Genomic DNA, 23,558 nt, shown 5'->3' with positions numbered 1-23,558 from the left:
TCCGGCAGACACAAGTCTGCTGGGGTTGAAAGACCTGCTGGTGAGAAAATTGTCAAGTCAAGCGGAACGCGACCTGTCAACATCTCCTCCTTCACATTCTCCCGCAACTGGGGGTGCGAGGAAAAGGCTCAGAATTCCGAGCCCACCCGCTGGCGGTGATGCAGGGCAGTCTGGAGCGACTGCTGATGCTGACATCTGGTCCAGACTGAAGGACCTGACAACGATTACGGACATGTCGTCTACTGTCACTGCATATGATTCTCTCACCATTGAAAGAATGGTGGAGGATTATATGAGTGACCGCATCCAAGTAGGTACGTCACACAGTCCGTACTTATACTGGCAGGAAAAAGAGGCAATTTGGAGGCCCTTGCACAAACTGGCTTTATTCTACCTAAGTTGCCCTCCCACAAGTGTGTACTCCGAAAGAGTGTTAAGTGCAGCCGCTCACCTTGTCAGCAATCGGCGTACGAGGTTACATCCAGAAAATGTGGAGAAGATGATGTTCATTAAAATGAATTATAATCAATTCCTCCGTGGAGACATTGACCAGCAGCAATTGCCTCCACAAAGTACACAGGGAGCTGAGATGGTGGATTCCAGTGGGGACGAATTGATAATCTGTGAGGAGGGGGATGTACACGGTGATATATCGGAGGATGATGATGAGGTGGACATCTTGCCTCTGTAGAGCCAGTTTGTGCAAGGAGAGATTAATTGCTTCTTTTTTGGTGGGGGTCCAAACCAACCCGTCATTTCAGTCACAGTCGTGTGGCAGACCCTGTCACTGAAATGATGGGTTGGTTAAAGTGTGCATGTCCTGTTTATACAACATAAGGGTGGGTGGGAGGGCCCAAGGACAATTCCATCTTGCACCTCTTTTTTCTTTAATTTTTCTTTGCATCATGTGCTGTTTGGGGAGGGTTTTTTGGAAGGGACATCCTGCGTGACACTGCAGTGCCACTCCTAGATGGGCCCGGTGTTTGTGTCGGCCACTAGGGTCGCTTATCTTACTCACACAGCTACCTCATTGCGCCTCTTTTTTTCTTTGCGTCATGTGCTGTTTGGGGAGGGTTTTTTGGAAGGGACATCCTGCGTGACACTGCAGTGACACTCCCAGATGGGCCCGGTGTTTGCGTCGGCCACTAGGGTCGCTTATCTTACTCACACAGCTACCTCATTGCGCCTCTTTTTTTCTTTGCGTCATGTGCTGTTTGGGGAGGGTTTTTTGGAAGGGACATCCTGCGTGACACTGCAGTGACACTCCTAGATGGGCCCGGTGTTTGTGTCGGCCACTAGGGTCGCTTATCTTACTCACACAGCTACCTCATTGCGCCTCTTTTTTTCTTTGCGTCATGTGCTGTTTGGGGAGGGTTTTTTGGAAGGGACATCCTGCGTGACACTGCAGTGACACTCCTAGATGGGCCCGGTGTTTGTGTCGGCCACTAGGGTCGCTTATCTTACTCACACAGCTACCTCATTGCGCCTCTTTTTTTCTTTGCGTCATGTGCTGTTTGGGGAGGGTTTTTTGGAAGGGACATCCTGCGTGACACTGCAGTGACACTCCCAGATGGGCCCGGTGTTTGTGTCGGCCACTAGGGTCGCTTATCTTACTCACACAGCTACCTCATTGCGCCTCTTTTTTTCTTTGCGTCATGTGCTGTTTGGGGAGGGTTTTTTGGAAGGGACATCCTGCGTGACACTGCAGTGACACTCCTAGATGGGCCCGGTGTTTGTGTCGGCCACTAGGGTCACTTATCTTACTCACACAGCTACCTCATTGCGCCTCTTTTTTTCTTTGCGTCATGTGCTGTTTGGGGAGGGTTTTTTGGAAGGGACATCCTGCGTGACACTGCAGTGACACTCCTAGATGGGCCCGGTGTTTGTGTCGGCCACTAGGGTCGCTTAGCTTAGTCATCCAGCGACCTAGGTGCAAATTTTAGGACTAAAAATAATATTGTGAGGTGTGAGGTATTCAGAATAGACTGAAAATGAGTGTAAATTATGGTTTTTGAGGTTAATAATACTTTGGGATCAAAATGACCCCCAAATTCTATGATTTAAGCTGTTTTTTAGTGTTTTTTTTTTAAAAAAACACCCGAATCCAAAACACACCCGAATCCGACAAAAAAAATTCGGTGAAGTTTTGCCAAAACGCGGTCGAACCCAAAACACGGCCGCGGAACCGAACCCAAAACCAAAACACAAAACCCGAAAAATTTCCGGCGCTCATCTCTAGTAATAATACTAAAAACATAGAAACATAGAAACATAGAATTTGTCGGCAGATAAGAACCACTTGTCTGCCCCTTTTTTTTTTTTAATCTCTAACCTTAATTCATCCTTATTTCTTTGTAAGGATATCCTTATGTCTATCCCATGCATGTTTAAATTGCTCTACTGTCTTAGCCTCTACCACCTCAGATGGGAGGCTATTCCACTTGTCCACTACCCTTTCCGCAAATTTCCCCTGAACCTCCCCCCCTCCAGTCTCAGTGCATGTCCTCGTGTCCTATTGCTTCTCTTCATTTGGAGAATGTTTCCCTCCTGGACTTTGTTAAAACCCTTGATATATTTGAAAGTTTCTATCATGTCCCCCCTTTCCCTTCTCTGCTCCAAACTATACATATTGAGATTTCTTAGTCTTTCTGGGTATGTTTTGTGATGTAGGCCATGCACCATTTTAGTTGCCTCTAAACGTGGTGAGAGCTTCTTGCTGCTTTAGGCAATCCTTTATTTTGGGAGATATTTATGGTTTGCGGCTGTGTGGAAGCCAGTGGCACAGAGAATATTGGCCAGGTGGAAGGAAAATGGGATTCAGCTACTTATCGAGAAATCCTAGAAGTTAATGGTCCAGAGTCTGAGAAGAAATTGAAGCTAAAAATTTGTTTGATATTTCAGCAAGAAAACAAGCTGAAATTCCTTTCAAAATGACCAGAGAAGTGAGGTATTATTGAAAATCTTCAAGGATATCTCAAACATGCAAAAAGATACTGTATTTATGAACTACAGAATAAAAATAATTTTACAAGAAAGTTTGGAAACTAAATATATCTTTATATTGGGTCTTATTCAGGTTTTTTAGCAAACCAAAAAAGTAAGCAATTGGGCAAAATCATGTTGCTCTGCAGGTGGGGCAGATGTAATATGTGCAGAGAGTTAGATTTGGATGGGTGTGTTCAAAATGAATTTTAAATTGCAGTGTAGAAATTAAGCAGCCAGTATTTACCCTGCACAGAAGCAATATAACCCACCCAAATCTAAGCCTCTCTGCACATTTTACATCTGCCCCACCTGCAGTGCACATGGTTTTGCCCAATTGCTTACTTATTTGGTTTGCTAACAAACCTGAATAAGTCCCCATTGTATATTACATTTTAATATGACATTGTGGGACTGATGCAGAGATTATTTTAAATAATCTGGGCTTGCTGAAGGTTGCCTGGTCAGATGCTAAAGGGGCATTGTCCCCCTTTGTAGTGCTGCTGATGGGGACAAATGGCTCATGTGCAGCTGCTAGCATACCATGTGCAGCCACCGGGGTCCTGTATTCAGTGCTTACCAGTTTTCTAATTATTGGGGGGAGGGGCAATGATCATGCCTGAATGGAGTAGTACCATGTCCTCCATTACACGGGCTTCAGGCCACTCTCAGCGGCCCTGAGTGCATCATCCCTTACTTGTCAAAGCAGTGAATAATGTTGCTGTGTGTTAATTTAGAGATGCATCTAATGTCTGGTGAGCAGTGGTGGAGGAGTTTGGGCGATAGATACTTTCCTGATTTGGGTTTCCAGAATCATACAGTCATCTTTCAGCTTTTTGCCTCCCTCCCTTATTTGGTGTCGGCTTTGTGTGTGCAAAAGAATTGTAGCAATGGCTATCTTGCTATAGTACTTGAAGTGCTCTGCCCGCCAGTACATGAGTTATGCTGATTCTGACCTACTAAGGGGCCAGTGGCATGACTGTTCCAGGCGGGCCTGTATTTGTGTGATTGGAAAGGAAGTTTGGATACCGTGCATGATTGTGATGGGTTCGGCAGTTGGCCTCCTATTCTTGGCCTCTTGATAATACTGGTGGATGGCAATACTGTGAGTAAGGCCATTCTTTCTTCTCCACCATACTTTTCTCTTTTCAAGTCTACATTTTCTTTGCCTACAATTAATAAAGTGGATCCCTTTTTCCCCTCCAGATAAGTGTCAGTGTTTTTATTAAATATATGGTAATTACTGTGGGATGATATCACCCATTAGGGAGTTTAATTACGCCCCTCCCCCCCCCCCCCACACACACACACACAAGAAAAAAAATGTCTTGCATATTTATACCAGTATTTAGAGCCCAAGATGCATTCTGGTTTGGCGACTGTAGCATAAGTGTCTAGTTAATACCAGCCACTTGTCACAAAACTACATGGCATCCCACTTGCACCAGTTTTGTAAGGTCTTTATTTTATGTAAAACAAATGCATTTGTTATTAGGCATTAATTAGACTACTAAAATTTCTCTACAATGATATAAAAAAAACGCACACTCATACTCATAAAGTATAATCTATGCCAATTACAAGAGGTTCACTGGTCATCATAACTCAGGCTTATAAGGGTACTGTAGTACAGTACACACAGATCAGTCCAACATGTTTTGTCTTCATAAAACCTTGGCTCCTGCATATTCCTAGTGTTAAAGGAACATTTGACTTTCCTTGTAATCAACAAAGTTTTACCCAAATAAGAAATCACAGTATTTTGACAGCATGTGGTTCAGGCATTACAGAGTCCAAGATGAGACTGGTACATTTTTGTACTATCTTACCTAATATTGTCTTTGAAATACTCAACTTACAGTATCTGCCATGTTGAAGAGATCCTGCAGCTTGAGAATGCTTTGACCCCTGAATCACTTGGTTAGCTTCTATGCAAGCATGATCCTCTTTACAGTTAGGTGCAAACCTTCCTATAACAAGTAGACACTCATCTGCAGCAGAATACACCCAGTTTTTCACCACATTATGAAAGCTATCCAGATGTAGCACAGTATTCAAAACCCCAGTGGGCACCAACCACCATATGTATCACCAGTTCAGGCTAATTCATTTTGAAGACTTCAAAACTGGATCACCACACCAGGTCTAAAAAAAACACACCTCTATTTGTCCTTCACTCATGTATGATTAAAGGCTGCAAAGTCCCATTTGAAATAAGCTTTACCCATATTTTACTGTTACCATAATGACTCACTGGGTCCTTATGACTCTATGACCCATTTTAATGGTCAGTATGATAGCAGCCAAACTTGGCTCATCCTCCTCCATTGACAGAGATGAGTATACCATGGCCTGCCATATGTTGGCTGGGTAGGATTTAGAGGGGATATTTCTCCCTATATCTTTCTCCCTAAGGTATTTGTGGTGTCCTTTCACTTTTGTGTCCTTCCTGGGAAATAAATACTGTACTTAGTGGGACTTTCCTATTCCTCTTTCCTTCTTCTACAGTATATTGTATCTGCTTGCTATGGTAATAACATTTAAAGATACCATCTTGGCCTTAGATGGGTCTCAGTCAATACATTATAAATACATCTCTTTCTGGAGTAATTTATAGTATCATTTGGACTAATATGACCCCCCCCCCCATCCCTCCATCATGGCTTTGCTGAGAGTAAGACCAAATGTCATCAGTATGGCCTTATTCACAGCATGGCCTTAAGGTGCTCTGGTTCATTTTTCATGAAGTGACCAAAGTATTTCAGGTGTTGGTTAGCTTTTGCTGTCCCCTCTTGGTTTGAAGAGATGTGCAATCTATATAATTAATCCTGGGTTGTATTTCATTGCTTCCACTACCATTTTTTTCAGGTGAGAGCACCATACAGTCCATCACAGCACAGTCATAATCTGTTTCTGTGGCTCACTTAAGACTAGTGATGAGCACCGGAAATTTTTCGGGTTTTGTGTTTTGGTTTTGGGTTCGGTTCCGCGGCTGTGTTTTGGGTTCTACGCGTTTTGGCAAAACCTCACCGAATTTTTTTTGTCGGATACGGGTGTGTTTTGGATTCGGGTGTTTTTTTCAAAAAACCCTAAAAAACAGCTTAAATCATGGAATTTGGGGGTCATTTTGATCCCAAAGTATTATTAACCTCAATAACCATAATTTCCACTTATTTTCAGTCTATTCTGAACACCTCACACCTCACAATATTATTTTTAGTCCTAAAATTTGCACCGAGGTCGCTGGATGACTAAGCTCAGCGACCCAAGTGGCCGACACAAACACCTGGCCCATCTAGGAGTGGCACTGCAGTGTCACGCAGGATGGCCCTTCCAAAAAACACCCCCCAAGCAGCACATGACGCAAAGAAAAAAAGAGGCGCAATGAGGTAGCTGTGTGACTAAGATAAGCGACCCAAGTGGCCGACACAAACACCTGGCCCATCTAGGAGTGGCACTGCAGTGTCACGCAGGATGGCCCTTCCAAAAAACACCCCCCAAACAGCACATGATGCAAAGAAAAAAAGAGGCGCAATGAGGTAGCTGTGTGACTAAGATAAGCGACCCAAGTGGCCGACACAAACACCTGGCCCATCTAGGAGTGGCACTGCAGTGTCACGCAGGATGGCCCTTCCAAAAAACACCCCCCAAACAGCACATGACGCAAAGAAGAAAAAAAAGAGGCGCAATGAGGTAGCTGTGTGAGTAAGCTAAGCGACCCTAGTGGCCGAAACAAACACCTGGCCCATCTAGGAGTGGCACTGCAGTGTCACGCAGGCTGGCCCTTCCAAAAACTACTCCCCAAACAGCACATGACGCAAAGAAGAAAAAAAAGAGGCGCAATGAGGTAGCTGTGTGAGTAAGCTAAGCGACCCTAGTGGCCGACACAAACACCTGGCCCATCTAGGAGTGGCACTGCAGTGTCACGCAGGCTGGCCCTTCCAAAAACTACTCCCCAAACAGCACATGACGCAAAGAAGAAAAAAAAGACGCGCAATGAGGTAGCTGTGTGAGTAAGCTAAGCGACCCTAGTGGCCGACACAAACACCTGGCCCATCTAGGAGTGGCACTGCAGTGTCACGCAGGCTGGCCCTTCCAAAAACTACTCCCCAAACAGCACATGACGCAAAGAAAAATGAAAGAAAAAAGAGGTGCAAGATGGAATTGTCCTTGGGCCCTCCCACCCACCCTTATGTTGTATAAACAGGACATGCACACTTTAACCAACCCATCATTTCAGTGACAGGGTCTGCCACACGACTGTGACTGAAATGACGGGTTGGTTTGGACCCCCACCAAAAAAGAAGCAATTAATCTCTCCTTGCACAAACTGGCTCTACAGAGGCAAGATGTCCACCTCATCATCATCCTCCGATATATCACCGTGTACATCCCCCTCCTCACAGATTATCAATTCGTCCCCACTGGAATCCACCATCTCAGCTCCCTGTGTACTTTGTGGAGGCAATTGCTGCTGGTGAATGTCTCCACGGAGGAATTGATTATAATTCATTTTAATGAACATCATCTTCTCCACATTTTCTGGATGTAACCTCGTACGCCGATTGCTGACAAGGTGAGCGGCGGCACTAAACACTCTTTCGGAGTACACACTTGTGGGAGGGCAACTTAGGTAGAATAAAGCCAGTTTGTGCAAGGGCCTCAAAATTGCCTCTTTTTCCTGCCAGTATAAGTACGGACTGTCTGACGTGCCTACTTGGATGCGGTCACTCATATAATCCTCCACCATTCTTTCAATGGGGAGAGAATCATATGCAGTGACAGTAGACGACATGTCCGTAATCGTTGTCAGGTCCTTCAGTCCGGACCAGATGTCAGCATCAGCAGTCGCTCCAGACTGCCCTGCATCACCGCCAGCGGGTGGGCTCGGAATTCTGAGCCTTTTCCTCGCACCCCCAGTTGCGGGAGAATGTGAAGGAGGAGATGTTGACAGGTCGCGTTCCGCTTGACTTGACAATTTTCTCACCAGCAGTTCTTTGAACCCCTGCAGACTTGTGTCTGCCGGAAAGAGAGATCCAAGGTAGGTTTTAAATCTAGGATTGAGCACGGTGGCCAAAATGTAGTGCTCTGATTTCAACAGATTGACCACCCGTGAATCCTTGTTAAGCGAATTAAGGGCTCCATCCACAAGTCCCACATGCCTAGCGGAATCGCTCTGTGTTAGCTTCTCCTTCAATGTCTCCAGCTTCTTCTGCAAAAGCCTGATGAGGGGAATGACCTGACTCAGGCTGGCAGTGTCTGAACTGACTTCACGTGTGGCAAGTTCAAAAGGTTGCAGAACCTTGCACAACGTTGAAATCATTCTCCACTGCGCTTGAGACAGGTGCATTCCACCTCCTATATCGTGCTCAGTTGTATAGGCTTGAATGGCCTTTTGCTGCTCCTCCAACCTCTGAAGCATACAGAGGGTTGAATTCCACCTCGTTACCACTTCTTGCTTCAGATGATGGCAGGGCAGGTTCAGGCGTTTTTGGTGGTGCTCCAGTCTTCTGTACGTGGTGCCTGTACGCCGAAAGTGTGCCGCAATTCTTCTGGCCACCGACAGCATCTCTTGCACGCCCCTGTCGTTTTTTAAATAATTCTGCACCACCAAATTCAAGGTATGTGCAAAACATGGGACGTGCTGGAATTTGCCCAGATTTAATGCACACACAATATTGCTGGCATTGTCCGATGCCACAAATCCACAGGAGAGTCTAATTGGGGTAAGCCATTCTGCGATGATCTTCCTCAGTTGCCGTAAGAGGTTTTCAGCTGTGTGCGTATTCTGGAAAGCGGTGATACAAAGCGTAGCCTGCCAAGGAAAGAGTTGGCGTTTGCGAGATGCTGCTACTGGTGCCGCCGCTGCTGTTCTTGCGGCGGGAGTCCATACATCTACCCAGTGGGCTGTCACAGTCATATAGTCCTGAGTCTGCCCTGCTCCACTTGTCCACATGTCCGTGGTTAAGTGGACATTGGGTACAACTGCATTTTTTAGGACACTGGTGACTCTTTTTCTGAGGTCTGTGTACATTTTTGGTATCGCCTGCCTAGAGAAATGGAACCTAGATGGTATTTGGTACCGGGGACACAGTACCTCCAACAAGTCTATAGTTGGCTCTGCAGTAATGATGGATACCGGAACCACGTTTCTCACCGCCCAGGATGCCAAGGCCTCAGTTATCCGCTTTGCAGCAGGATGACTGCTGTGATATTTCATCTTCCTCGCAAAGGACTGTTGGACAGTCAATTGCTTGGTGGAAGTAGTAAAAGTGGTCTTACGACTTCCCCTCTGGGATGACCATCGACTCCCAGCAGCAACAACAGCAGCGCCAGCAGCAGTAGGCGTTACACGCAAGGATGCATCGGAGGAATCCCAGGCAGGAGAGGACTCGTCAGAATTGCCAGTGACATGGCCTGCAGGACTATTGGCATTCCTGGGGAAGGAGGAAATTGACACTGAGGGAGTTGGTGGGGTGGTTTGCGTGAGCTTGGTTACAAGAGGAAGGGATTTACTGGTCAGTGGACTGCTTCCGCTGTCGCCCAAAGTTTTTGAACTTGTCACTGACTTATGATGAATGCGCTGCAGGTGACGTATAAGGGAGGATGTTCCGAGGTGGTTAACGTCCTTACCCCTTCTTATTACAGCTTGACAAAGGCAACACACGGCTTGACAAATGTTGTCCGCATTTCTGTTGAAATACTTCCACACTGAAGAGCTGATTTTTTTGGTATTTTCACCAGGCATGTCAATGGCCATATTCCTCCCACGGACAACAGGTGTCTCCCCGGGTGCCTGACTTAAACAAACCACCTCACCATCAGAATCCTCCTGGTCAATTTCCTCCCTAGCGCCAGCAACACCCATATCCTCCTCATCCTGGTGTACTTCAACACTGACATCTTCAATCTGACTATCAGGAACTGGACTGCGGGTGCTCCTTCCAGCACTTGCAGGGGGTGTGCAAATGGTGGAAGGCGCATGCTCTTCACGTCCAGTGTTGGGAAGGTCAGGCATCGCAAACGACACAATTGGACTCTCCTTGTGGATTTGTGATTTCGAAGAACGCACAGTTCTTTGCTGTGCTTTTGCCAGCTTAAGTCTTTTCATTTTTCTAGCGAGAGGCTGAGTGCTTCCATCCTCATGTGAAGCTGAACCACTAGCCATGAACATAGGCCAGGGCCTCAGCCGTTCCTTGCCACTCCGTGTGGTAAATGGCATATTGGCAAATTTACGCTTCTCCTCCGACGATTTTATTTTAGATTTTTGAGTCCTTTTTTTACTGATATTTGGTGTTTTGGATTTTACATGCTCTGTACTATGACATTGGGCATCGGCCTTGGCAGACGACGTTGCTGGCATTTCATCGTCTCGGCCATGACTAGTGGCAGCAGCTTCAGCACGAGGTGGAAGTCGATCTTGATCTTTCCCTATTTTTGGAACCTCAACATTTTTGTTCTCCATATTTTAATAGGCACAACTAAAAGGCACCTCAGGTAAACAATGGAGATGGATGGATACTAGTATACTTATGGATGACGAGTGACTGCCGACACAGAGGTAGCTACAGCCGTGGACTACCTTACTGCGTCTGCTAGTATAGACTGGATGATAATGATATAAAAAATATATATATATATCACTACTGCAGGACAGGTATATATTATATAATGACGGACCTGCTGGACACTGTCAGCACTGCAGACTCCTAAACTACTAGTATGAAGAAGATAGAAAAAAAAAACCCACCACAGGTAGGTATACAATTATGGACGAGTGACTGCCGACACAGAGGTAGCTACAGCCGTGGACTACCGTACTGCGTCTGCTAGTATAGACTGGATGATAATGATATAAAAAATATATATATATCACTACTGCAGGACAGGTATATATTATATAATGACGGACCTGCTGGACACTGTCAGCACTGCAGACTCCTAAACTACTAGTATGAAGAAGATAGAGAAAAAAAACCCACCACAGGTAGGTATACAATTATGGACGAGTGACTGCCGACACAGAGGTAGCTACAGCCGTGGACTACCGTACTGCGTCTGCTAGTATAGACTGGATGATAATGATATAAAAAATATATATATATCACTACTGCAGGTATATATTATAATATAATGAATGACGGACCTGCTGGACACTGTCAGCAGAATGCGTTTATAGAATTTAAAAAAAAAACACCACACGAGTGTTTAACTTTTTCAGACAGACAATATACTGGTGGTCACTGGTCAGTCACACTGGCAGCAAAAGTGTGCACTGTTAAATATGTACTCCTGCTATAACTGCTCCCCAGTCTCCCCCACAATTAAGCTGTGTGAGCAGTGAGCACTCAGCACAGTCAGATATACATAGATGATATTATCATGCAGCACACTGAGGCTGAGCACAGATATGGTATGTGACTGTGTATCGTTTTTTTTCAGGCAGAGAACGGATTATATTAAATAATAAATAAAACTGGTGGTCACTAGTATAACTATCAGCAAAACTCTGCACTCTCTGAGTACTCCTAATGCTCCAGTAAATCAAGTGTCTCACTCTCTATCTAAACGGAGAGGACGCCAGCCACGTCCTCTCCCTATCAATCTCAATGCACGTGTGAAAATGGCGGCGACGCGCGGCTCCTTATATAGAATCCGAGTCTCGCGATAGAATCCGAGCCTCGCGAGAATCCGACAGCGGGATGATGACGTTCGGGCGCGCTCTGGTTAACCGAGCAAGGCGGGAAGATCCGAGTCTGCCTCGGACCCATGTAAAAAGGCTGAAGTTCGGGGGGGTTCGGTTTCCGAGAAACCGAACCCGCTCATCCCTACTTAAGACCATAGGGAAAAACCTCAGCCACTTACTTTTTTGCTGGAGGAACTGTCCTCCTTGGTACTACTTGATCTAATACTTTTTAGCAGCTAAACTGCTTTTTACCAATGTACAGTAATACTTTTGAACACTCTAAATACTATGTCTCACCTAAGTAACATTTCTAGCACTTACCTTATGTTAATGTAACACCTGTTACACTGCTACTTCTCACTAGTGTGATGCCTTGGGGTGGTTGGGTTGGCAAACATTTTTGGCAAAAAATTATGGTAAGAACCTCAATTTTACTCCATGTTAAATTTCAGTTTATTATAATTGTTCTGATTACCAGTGTTATTAGTGTTTAGAGTGTGTACTTGCATTTCTCCCTTTTTTTTGCGTGGCAATAGAAGTTTCAGCATGCTAGCACCTATTATTATTATTATTATTTATTTAGAATTAGGGTATGCAGTTCTGCCAGCCCCCACATATACTCCCTGAGACCAGAGCAGCACAACATTTCCCTCACTCCCCCACTCTAAGTAAACAGGGCACAATGCATGTTTTTGGGTGAGTGTTGGGGGTGTGTAGACAGAATTACAAGCAATTCAGAGGTGGGACTATGCAGTGATCCAACTGAGCTTAGACAGATCCCTTGTACCAAAGATAGGGCTAGCAGCTATTTTCACAAGTGGAAGAATATCAGCAGTGTGGATTCAGAGAAGCAGAAAACTCTGAATACAGTTGGAGATCCACATTTATTTCCAGACACACAGATTCACTTTGGCATGCTTCAGTAATTACATGCAGTATGGTCTTATTCATCATTTTGTAATTTCCGCACTTCATGACCTGAAGACGGTTGACAGTTGCATACCTCCCAACATGACCCTCTCCAGAATGGACAGAATGCTCTACTCCTGGGCTTCCCTCTTAATTTATGGTTGCCATCACCTGTGCTGAAACACTTTTCTTATCCATCAACCTGTTCAACACAGGTGCCAGCTATCATACATTAAGAGAAAAGTCCAGAAGCAGAGCATTGTGTCCCTCCTGGAGAGGGTTATGTTGGGAGCTATGCAGTTGATCACTCTGGGAACCTGTGCTGTGTATTGGTCAGATTTGCTACTCCCAAATTAGTTACTCCAGCTGGTATAACTGAATCGGAAAGTCTATTTTTTGGTTGAATTTCATTTCTTATGGTTTTTCTAACCAGTTGGCTATAATCTCTACATTTTGGATTTTTAAAAGATGTTATTTTATTTTAATATAGTGGATTTTATTTTAATGTACTGGATGTAAAAATTGGAGACATAGTAAACACAGGAATATGTATTAGTTATAGGCAGCTTGGATGCCAGCTGTCAAGATACCGATAGCGCCATCCCAGCCGTCAATATGCCGGCAGCGGGGACTTGTGGGCTCGCTGCACTCACCGCGCTGCGGGCACGGAGGCTCGCTGAGCTCGCCACAGGTTATATTCTCCCTCTGTGGGTGTCGTGGACACCCACAGAGGGAGAAAAACCTCTGGTGCCAGTATTCTGGAGTCGGCATTTCACCACCTGTCGGGATTCCGGCATTGGCATTGTGACTACCGGGATCCCGGCAGGTGGTCTTGTGATTGTCTCCCCGTAAACATATGCCCAGATTTATCAAGCCTTGGAGAGTGATAAAGTACCAGCCATTCAGCTCCTAACTGTCGTTTTTCAAACCCAGCCTGTAACATTGCAGTTAGGAGCTGAGTGTTTGGTACTTTATCACTGTGCAATTTATCAGTGCAATTTATCACACTCAAAGGCTTGGTAAATCTGGGCCACACTTTGTATGTTTAAGAACCAAATTGTGTTACAAACCAACTTTACTTGAGGGTGAATATTGAGATAGACTTTGATTATCTGACATACCAGCACAGAGCATTTCAAGAAGCAGTTCATCAGCAATACAATGAAATACTACATAATAAAAAACAATTTGAAAAAAGTATTGCTCATTCTACCTAAGTATGTAATATAAGCCATTAAAAGCTCCCTGGGAGTTTAATTTAAATATGTTGTCTACCAGCTAGGGTCCCTTTAAGGTGGACTTGCCACATGCACATAGGTGGCAGCCATTTTGTAGGCTACATGAATATCAAGCCTATCAGTACTCTAAGAGATATTGGAAACTTGAATCAGTACAGATATAAAAATGGAAAAATTGTCTATACAGAGCTGTAAACATTTTAAGAACAGCTCAATTGTGTTTAAGCATGGGAATAGCTCAGTGTGAAGGGGGGGGGTGGCAAAGTACATAGTTAGAGAGGTTAAAAAGAAGCAAAATGCCCATCGGGTTCAACCTGTATTCTGTGTTAAGCTGTTCATATTATAATGCACCTGCTGAAGTAATGGTTTAGTACCAATTGACATCTATGATTCTTAACCACTACCAGATATTTTTAAATGCATTTATAGAGTATGATGTTATTACTGTCTCTGACAGGGAGTTCCAAATCTTTATTGCCCATACCATGAAGAACCCTTTCCTACATTGTGTACGGAATTTTCTCTCCTCTAGCCTCAGCGAGTGCCCACATGTCCTATACAGAGTTCTTTTAATAAACAAATGCACTGCTAACTCCTTATAATGACCCTTTACATATTTGAAGATATTAATAATGTCTCTTCTTAGTCTCATATTTTCTAGTGTATACATATTTAACCTAGTAAGCCTTTCCTCGTACTCCAGTGTCTCTAACCCTTTAATTAATTTAGTAGCTCGCCTCTGAACTCTTTCTAGTTCCCCGATATCTTTTTTATAATATGGTGCCCAATATTGAAACAGTATTCCAGGTGCGGACGTACCAATGATTTGTACAGTTGTACAGTTGTACAGATTTGTACGGGGCATCCTCGCCCCTTGTCTCAATGCCCCGTTTTATGCAAGCAAGCACTTTACTTGCTTTTTTGCTGCATTTTGACATTGTGTACTATTATTAAGCCTATTATCTATGAACACCCCCAAATCTTATTCCACCACAGGTACCCCTATATTTTTCCCATTTAGAGTATAGGATGCATGTGTGTTTTTTGCCCAAAAATGCATAACTTTGCTTTTTTCTATATTGAACTTCATTCCCCATTTAGACGCCCAGGTTTCAAGTTTAAATAAGTCATTCTGTAGAGACTCCACATTGCTTTCTGACTTAATTACCTTACACAGTTTAGTATCATCTGCAAAGATTGACACTGTGCTTTCCAGGCCTATTCCTAGATCATTGATAAATATATTGAACAGTAGCGGGCCAAGTACGGACCCTTGTGATATTCCGCTGACTACTGGTGCCCAGCTGGAGAACATCCCTTTGACCACTACTCATTGCACTCTGTTATCAAGCCAATTACCTATCCATGTACAAATAATATATCCTAGGCCAAGTTCCTTTAATTTGATGATTAATCTCCTGTGAGGCACTGTATCGAAGGCTTTTGCAAAATCTAAATACACCACATCCACTGTTCTTCCCTGGTCAAGATTATCACTCACTTCCTCGTAGAAGCTAATTAAGTTAGTTTGAAATGATCTGCCCCTTACAAACCTATGCTGACTTTTGCTAATAATCTTATTAACCTGCAGATAATCTTCTATGCTATCCCTCAAAATATCTTTCAATATTTTACTCATTATAGAAGTTAAACTAACTGGTCTATAGTTACCAGGATTATTTTTAGTTCCTTTTTAAATTAAGGCACTACCTCAGTTATGCGTCAATCCTTTGGTCTACCTCAGCTATGCGTCAATCCTTTGGTACCATGCCTGATGTAATTGAACTATGAAAAATCAAGTATAGAGGTTTTGCTAGCTGCGACCTACTTTAAGCACCATAATAACCCTTGGATGAAACCATCTGTGCCTGGTGATTTATTAATCTTTATTATGCTTAGTCTCTCCAGAACTACTTCCTCACTTAAACAAGCATTAAGCCAAGAGTCATTACCTTAACTATCGTTATGCACTACTCTCACCATCTGATCCTCCCTGGTGAATACTGAGGAAAAAAATGGTTCAGTATTTCAGCTTTTATTTTATCATTGCATCTGGCCTTGCAGAGTTTTGTATAATCATGATCTCCAAGAATATAATTTGCAGCAAGTATAAGGCTGGTGAATGTTGGATGCAGTATGATGATGATAAGTAGTGGGACCAACCTATGTATAGGAACAGGTGGATGACAAAAATGTGTGGTTGTTGTTGTAGTGGTTAGCATTACTACAGGCATTTCCAAACTTGTTCCACAAGGCACACTAACAGTGCAGGTTTTAGTGATATCCATGCTTTAGCACAAGTGACTTAATTAGTACCTCAGTCATTTTAATTAACCATCTATGCTGAAGCTTGAATATCATTAAAATTACTGCCTCACAGCATTGCAGTATTGGATTTCAATTGCTGCCAATGACCTATATGTGTGGAGTTTTTATGTTCTCCTCATGTCTACTTGAGTTTCTCCCAGGTGCTCTGGTTTCCACCAACAATCCAAAAACATACTGGCAGGTTAATTTGATTCTGCCCAGGAAATTAAATTGCAAGTTCTGGGACTGATGTGAAGTGCCGGGACTGATGTAAATTTTTTTCAAAGCTGCAATCATTTACAAGGCATGGTTTTGCCTAGTAAATGATTGCCACTTTAAGAAAACCTCAGAGATCGACTGGCATCCTGCACCTCCGGCAAAATCGGGCCCTATTACATATGCCCCAGGGCATCCAATGTGCATTTGAGCACCTAGATTTCCATTAACGTGCATAAGTCTGTGTTCCAAGACAACAGTGTTTGCAGAGTAGTACAAGTTCCACATGTGGCTTCTAGGAAATATGAGCAGACACAAAAAATATAGACAAAGAGATATATGCTGTTAGACAGAAGGAGACTAAGAAGGTAATCAGATGTGCAAAGGCACAACCTAAGGAGAAATGGCCCAGTCAGTGGATAAAAGAGGCAAAACTTTTTTTAGGTATATAAGCGAAAGGAGAAAAACAAAAGTTGGAATAGTAAGACTAAAGACAGACACTGGGTGTCTTGTTGAGGGAGACAATGTAATAGCAGATAACCTTAATGATAATCTTTGCTCAGTATTCACTACTGAAAGAGAGGGGAAGGGGCCACAGTTAAGTTGCAGGGATATTCAGAAAAATGCAACAAGTACATTTACAGAGGAGAAGGTCCCAACAGAACTCTCAAAGCTGAAAGTAGATAAATCAATGGGTCCCAATGGGATACAACCAAGGATACTAAATGAGCTGAAAGAGGCGCTGGTAGTACCATTAACAGAATTATTCAACCAGTCACTAGCTACAGGAGTAATTCCAGAGGACTGGAAAAGAGCAAATGTGGTCCCACTGCACAAAAGTGGAAGCAAGGAAGAGGCAAGCAACTACTGACCAGTAAGTCTTACATCAATAGTAGTGAAATTGATAGAAACACTCTTAAAAAAAAGAGTTGTATATTATCTCAAATACAGCAATCTACAGGATCCCAAACAGCATGGATTCACTGGGAGGAAATCATGTCAAACAAACCTTATTGACTTTTTTGACTGTGTAACTAAAGCAATCGATAAAGGTGGGGTCATAAATATATCTTATCTAGACTTTAGTAAGGCTTTGGCACTGTCCCACATCGCAGACTGCTAAATAAACTCGAAAGCATGGGATTGGAGACTAAAATGGTTGAATGGATAAAATATTAGTTGCAGGATAGAAAACAGAGAGCTGTAGTACAAGGAGTGCATAGACAAGAGGGAAATGTTACCAGTGGAGTACCCCAGGGATCTGTACTTGGACCAGTGCTTTTTAGTATCTTTATTAGTGACATTGCAAATGGCATTAAAGGGAAAGTATGCCTTTTTGCAGATGACAGAAAGGTATGCAACATGGTAGACACACCAGGAGGGGTAAAACAAATGATTGATGATCTGGGCAGACTAGAGGAATGGTCAAGAGCGTGACAATTACAGTTTTATGCCAAAAAATGCAAATTCATGCACTTGGGTCTCAAAAATCCAAAGGCAAAATATAGTATTAGTGGCACTATACTGGAAACTACTGAAGAGGAAAGGGATCTAGGAGTCATTATTTCAGGTGACTTAAAGGCAGGTAAGCAATGTAACAAGGCAATGACGAAGGCTAATCAGATGCTTGGCTGCATTGGGAGAGGAATCAGCAGCAGAAAGAAAAAAGTAATAATGCCACTCTATAGGTAATTGGCATGGCCTTATCTAGAATATGTGTTCAATTCTGGAGGCCATATCTTAATAAGGATATTAATACATTAGGGACTGTACAAAGAAAGGCAACTAAAATGGTGCATGACCTAAATCACAAAACATACCCAGAAAGACTAAAAAAACTCAATATGTATAGTTTGGAGCAGAGACGGGTAAGGGGGGACATAATAGAAACTTTCAAATATATCAAGGGTTTGAACAAAATGTCCACAAGAGAAATGTCCATGAGGCACTGGAACTGGAGAGAGATTCAGGAGAAATTTTAGGAAAAATTACTTCACAGAAAGGGTAGTGTACAAATGCAATATCCTCCCATTAGATGTGGTAGAGGCTAAGACAGTAGAGCCATTGAAACATTCATGGGATAGAAATAAGGATATCCTTACAAAGAAATAAGGATCAAATACGGTTTGAGGTAAAAATATGATTAAAAAAATGGACAGACTAGATGGGCCAAGTGGCTATTCTCTGCTATTCTATGTTTCTATGCCAAAGGGAAGAATTTGGCAGAGTGAGGACATACCGTGCAAAGTACAGAATAGACACACCACTGTACCAAGCTTTGAGGAGGACTGCAAACACAAGCTATCTTTTTGTGAAAAGTGATTATTAAAATCAGATAAGGGAATCAATAGGGTGTATTCTACAGGTATTTCTTGATGTATGGTTGCTGGCCTTAGATTCTTGGGGGTTTATTTACTGTACTAAAGGTTGCTCAAAGTCGATCTTCATCAATGTTGGGTTTCATGGGCTGATGATTTTTTATACTATTTTTTAAATATTAGTAAAGGTGTGTTTTAGCCTTGCAATCACAAGCTATTTGAAATCAAAAAAATTCAATGAAATCAACCTTTAGTAAATATACCTCATGTACTCTTCTTTCAGTGGGACCCATGATGAACTTTGACAGAGAAGAGTAATAAAAAGCTTCTAACGCCTAAAAGTGGCATACATAATAAAGCAGTATAAATGTCACCTCACTTTCATAATTAATATAAGCCATACATAAGGCTAAGCTGAGGAGAGTTATAGTAGAAACACATAAATGTTTATTAATACAAGGGCGGGATCTAAAGGTAGTAGGCTCATGAGCAGTAGGCTTAAATAGGATATCTGTTTATGCTTTTGCATAGTGCAGCTTTGGCGATAGATATTCCTACTTCTACACACGCCTAGGCACACTTCTAATTTGGGAATGCATCTCTCAATAGGGGGCAGCGGGCGTGTCACCTTGATGTGTACTGGAAGGACCAGTGCACATGGAGGGGCTGATGGAGAATAGAACATATGTCCATTTGTGTAATGTTTATTGAGTGAATTTGCACTGTGCATGCTCATAAAATGACTGTACACAAATACAAGAAAGCAAATACAATGCACTCTGATCACATTCACCTTAAAAACAGAGACACAGAACAAGGGGGAGATTCAATGTTTGAAAAGTCAGTTGGGAGTCTGTTTTTTCCTATCTAGAGGTGGGTACACACTAATAGATATATCTGCAGATCAATTGATCTGCAGATGTATCTATGTACGGATCGGGCAGTGTGCTGTGCATACACACTGCCCAAACCGTCGGGGGACTGACATCATGAACTGGGCGGGCGCCCGCCCGCCCAGTTCAGCTGTCAATCACCACCGCCCGCCGCAGCATGTGTACGGGCGGTCGGACGACCGCCCCGTACACACACAGCGACGCGCCAATATATCGTTAGATATATTGGCCGTCGGCTGTGCAGCGCGGCCGACGCGATACGTCTGTGAACGACGGAGTTCACAGACATATCGGCCGTACACACTGGCCGACGGTCCCGCGATATATCGGCCGTTCAAGAGAACGGCCGATATATCGACCAGTGTGTAAGGGCCTTAACAAACAAGAAAAAACAGACACCCAACCGACTTTTCAAACATTTGAATCTCCCCCCAAGGGTGTGAAGTGGCCTTCTAATGTAGGCAAAGGTCATGCAAATGCATCCCATGCAGCCCAGCATGTAAGCACATTTATATCTGTGAAGAGGAGTAATATGGGGCGCATATGTGCCTGAAGATAATGAACCAGGCACATATGCGCCTGCTGCAGTGATGTACGCAAGTTGAGATGCTTACAGATCTGTATACAGTACATGGATAATACACTATTTTTACAGTATATTTTCAGTAATACACAAGCATTTTACTTCCAGTTCAGCATCTGCCCCAGAGTGTTCTTTATAAATGATGCTCCGTGACACAAAGTGTCACATGGGTGTTATTGTGAGTAGATGAAATAGTTATGTCATTGTGTGTAAGCAAAACAAAGTGCCTCTATGATGCATTGATGCGCTTCAGTCTCATAAATATTGCTTCAACAGCAGCACAACTGAATCCACCACTTTTAGTTACCAGGTGAACTTTAGTCTCAGGTTCATGAAACTATTTGTCGTACCATTTCAACTTCTCAGATATATATAAAAATATTGAAGGTTTTGAAAGCCATTGGTAAATTACAGAGTATTGCTGGAGAGCATCATTAGATCAAGGATAAGGTTGATTCCAATATCTACTGGAATACTGTCTAATGTCAGCTGCTGAACCCAGTGATTGATGGACCAGTTATTGCAGTTGCCATCTCTATTCCACCTTTACTGAACTCTGCAGACTCCTTAATTGCAGCCGCTGTCACTGCAACTTCTGCCACTGTGGGAAACAAATGTCATGGATCTGTGTCTAGCAGTGAGCATGATGACAAATACATATACTAGACACATAGCTACTGTGGGCTGGCAGATATCCACAGGAGCACCCATGAAACACAATAGCGTAAGTCTTCTTTAGAACCAGAAGAGGAAGGAAGTTTAGTTAATGAAAATGATGAAGAACAGTCATAGCTGCCATCACCTGAATGTCTTAAGTGTATCATGTCTCCACTTTTGGCAATCTCTTCTCATTCAGATCCTCCAACAGCACCTGAACCTGCACAAAAATGCCACTTTAATTTTAATTTCAACTTTATAGCATGGTAATAATTATACGACTTTTTGTTTTAGATTGTCTCGCGGAAATATATGTTGGAACTTTTTACTTCCTTCCTTTATAGTGTATATATCTGTTCTGTTGATAAAGTTACATTTTTATTACAGTACATACCATTTTCCATTAAAGTAGCATATTGGATTACTTTGCACCAATCTACAGTAAGGGGGAATTCAATTCGGAGCAAGGTTTAGCGAGGTAAAAAAAAATTGCGTACCCGCAGCCAATTTGAAAAAAATGGTTGCAGTGTTTTCAGCACTGACAAATATGCTGTGTGTGTTTTTTAAAAAAAATACTCACCGGTCAGGTGGTCTCCATGGCTCCTGGTCGTCTCCCATCCATCTTTACACTGGCGAGGGGGCTCCTCACACACACACACACACACACACACACACACACACCAGAGTTACACATACGCATACAGATACTCATACACACACACACACACACACAAACACTTGTACACAGTTGAAAATGCTCACACACCTCACATATTCACCGTTGGGCAGAAGACCCGACTCCCGTTGCTGGATGCAGAAGTCGCTGCTTTGAAAGGTGAGTAATTACAGACTAATTAAGCTAATTGGAAACTTCCAATTGCTAAAAAAAATACTTGCCCTTTCTAGTGAAATCACTGCAGGGTTTTTTGATTTCCCACCCTCAATTGAATTCCCCCTAAGGGTGGTATTTTATTCTGGGTGCACACCTGATCGAATAAACAGCCAACTGATCAACTAACCAATTTGACAAGCTATACACACTTACCAATTGGCTGCTCAATATATCTGGCCACACATCACAACTAGCGGGCATTTCAATTTTCCTGTGCAGTGATGTCATTGTCAGAAGCCAGCAACAAGTTAGTTGGTCAGCCGTCCATACAAACAAGTAGATGAACCAATATATCTACAAAGGCAGACCTAATATGTCTGTGAAAGACATTGTTCAAAGACATATCGTCTGTACACACGAGCCGATGTATGAGCAATATGCCTTACACTTTCAAGCATGATTCCTACATTGAACTAAGGGGCAGATGCATTAAGCCTGGAGAAGTGATAAAGCAGTGATAAGTGCAAGGTGATATTGCACCAGCCAGTCAGCTCCTGTCAATTTACATATTGGAGCTGATTGGCTGGTGCATTATCAGCTTGCACTTATCACTGCTTTATTACTTCTCCAGGCTTAATACATCTGCCCCCATATTCCAAAAAGCTTGTCACATAACCCTTAGGTGCTATTAGCAATGGATGGTGATCGGAAATCAGGAAATTTGTTTAAATAATCCCCTTAGTCTGGAAGATAGTATAAAAACAAATAACCTGATTATGCTTTAAGCCAAAATCTAGAAAATTGATGGTTAATTTAATTTAAAATTTTTAAAATTCCCACAAAATGTTCATATCAGGGAGAGTGGTACCAAAAAAATTCCAGGACCATAGGTATTTTTGATTGATTGCAGATTACTGTATGTGTTGAATAAATAGGTTGAAAACAAATATCGAAAAATAAACTTAATTCCCACATGTACAAGGGCACAGTTTCACTTTAAAATTTTAGATAACTTTTGCTTTGAATACCTAGTCTAATTGTGTATCTCGTGGTATTTTTTATCTTGTGTGGAGCAATATTGCTTGAAGAACAAACTGTACTTACAGACATTGACAATGAAACTTCTGTCTAGTAAAATACTAGGACTTTTCTGCTATGTATAAACTATTTTGACTTAAAAGGGCACTTTTATTGCTATCCTTGTCTCCAGCTCCATTCAAGCATGTTCTTCACTGTCGAAACCAATAAAACTCAACTTTCAAGCTAAAATTACATGAAATTACACTGCCTGAACCTTCATAAGAATACCACCTTGGTAATTCATTGGTTCAGAATCTTGGCATACATCCTGATATTTACTGAAAATAGAGGCTCTCACAAACATTGTACAAGCATTATGTGCAAATAAAGCATCAGTTGTTATAATAAAAAAAATAGCAATTAAAACATATGTTTGGAGATAATTAGCAATTAAAACATATGTTTTAAAGTTATAAAAAAAAGTGTTGTTTATAACCTTGGCTGCAAAATATAACAACAATGTAAACCCTCCCCACAATCCTGTTAGGACTTCTGGTCCAATTATTGCCAGCCTGCAAATAGCCTGTAACAAATGTATATGGGTTGGGAAAAACTTTACTGAAGGAGAACACTCCTGGTCAGGGCACCTGTAGTGTGGGGACTGGGGCTTCCTCTCTTGTTTGGGGATATAGTTATGTAACCAGCAGTCAGGAGACCCCCGGTCACAATACTGGCACTTACATCCTGACCCCTCACTATCCCGACGGTCGACATGCTGACCAACAGGGACTATTCCCACTCATGGGTGTACATGACACCCATAGAGTGGGAATAGAATGCTCGCCACCGTGCCCGCAAAGGGCTTCATTGCACTCGCACCCCCCCCCCCACTGCTGGCCATCTAATTGCCGGGATCT

At 42.7% G+C, this 23,558-nt stretch overlaps 1 protein-coding gene across 3 annotated transcripts in view; it reads right to left on the bottom strand.

Moving 5' to 3' along the window:
* The window catches only part of SLC6A1 (solute carrier family 6 member 1), a 317,457-nt gene that overhangs the window by 198,763 nt on the left and 95,136 nt on the right, over positions 1-23,558 (bottom strand). Inside the window, exon 1 of one of the 3 annotated variants that reach the window (XM_063940753.1) lies at positions 20,935-20,958. The exons of the other annotated variants lie outside the window; for them this stretch is intronic. The gene's annotated coding sequence lies outside the window, so the exon portion shown is untranslated. Of the gene's footprint in view, positions 1-20,934; positions 20,959-23,558 lie in introns of those variants that run through there. 3 annotated transcript variants of the gene reach the window in all.

The sequence above is a fragment of the Pseudophryne corroboree genome, chromosome 9 (genome assembly GCF_028390025.1).
Source record: "Pseudophryne corroboree isolate aPseCor3 chromosome 9, aPseCor3.hap2, whole genome shotgun sequence".
Classification (NCBI taxonomy): domain Eukaryota; kingdom Metazoa; phylum Chordata; class Amphibia; order Anura; family Myobatrachidae; genus Pseudophryne; species Pseudophryne corroboree.
The sequence above is the reverse complement of the archived record's forward strand: the minus strand, read 5'-3'. Positions and strand labels throughout refer to the sequence as shown.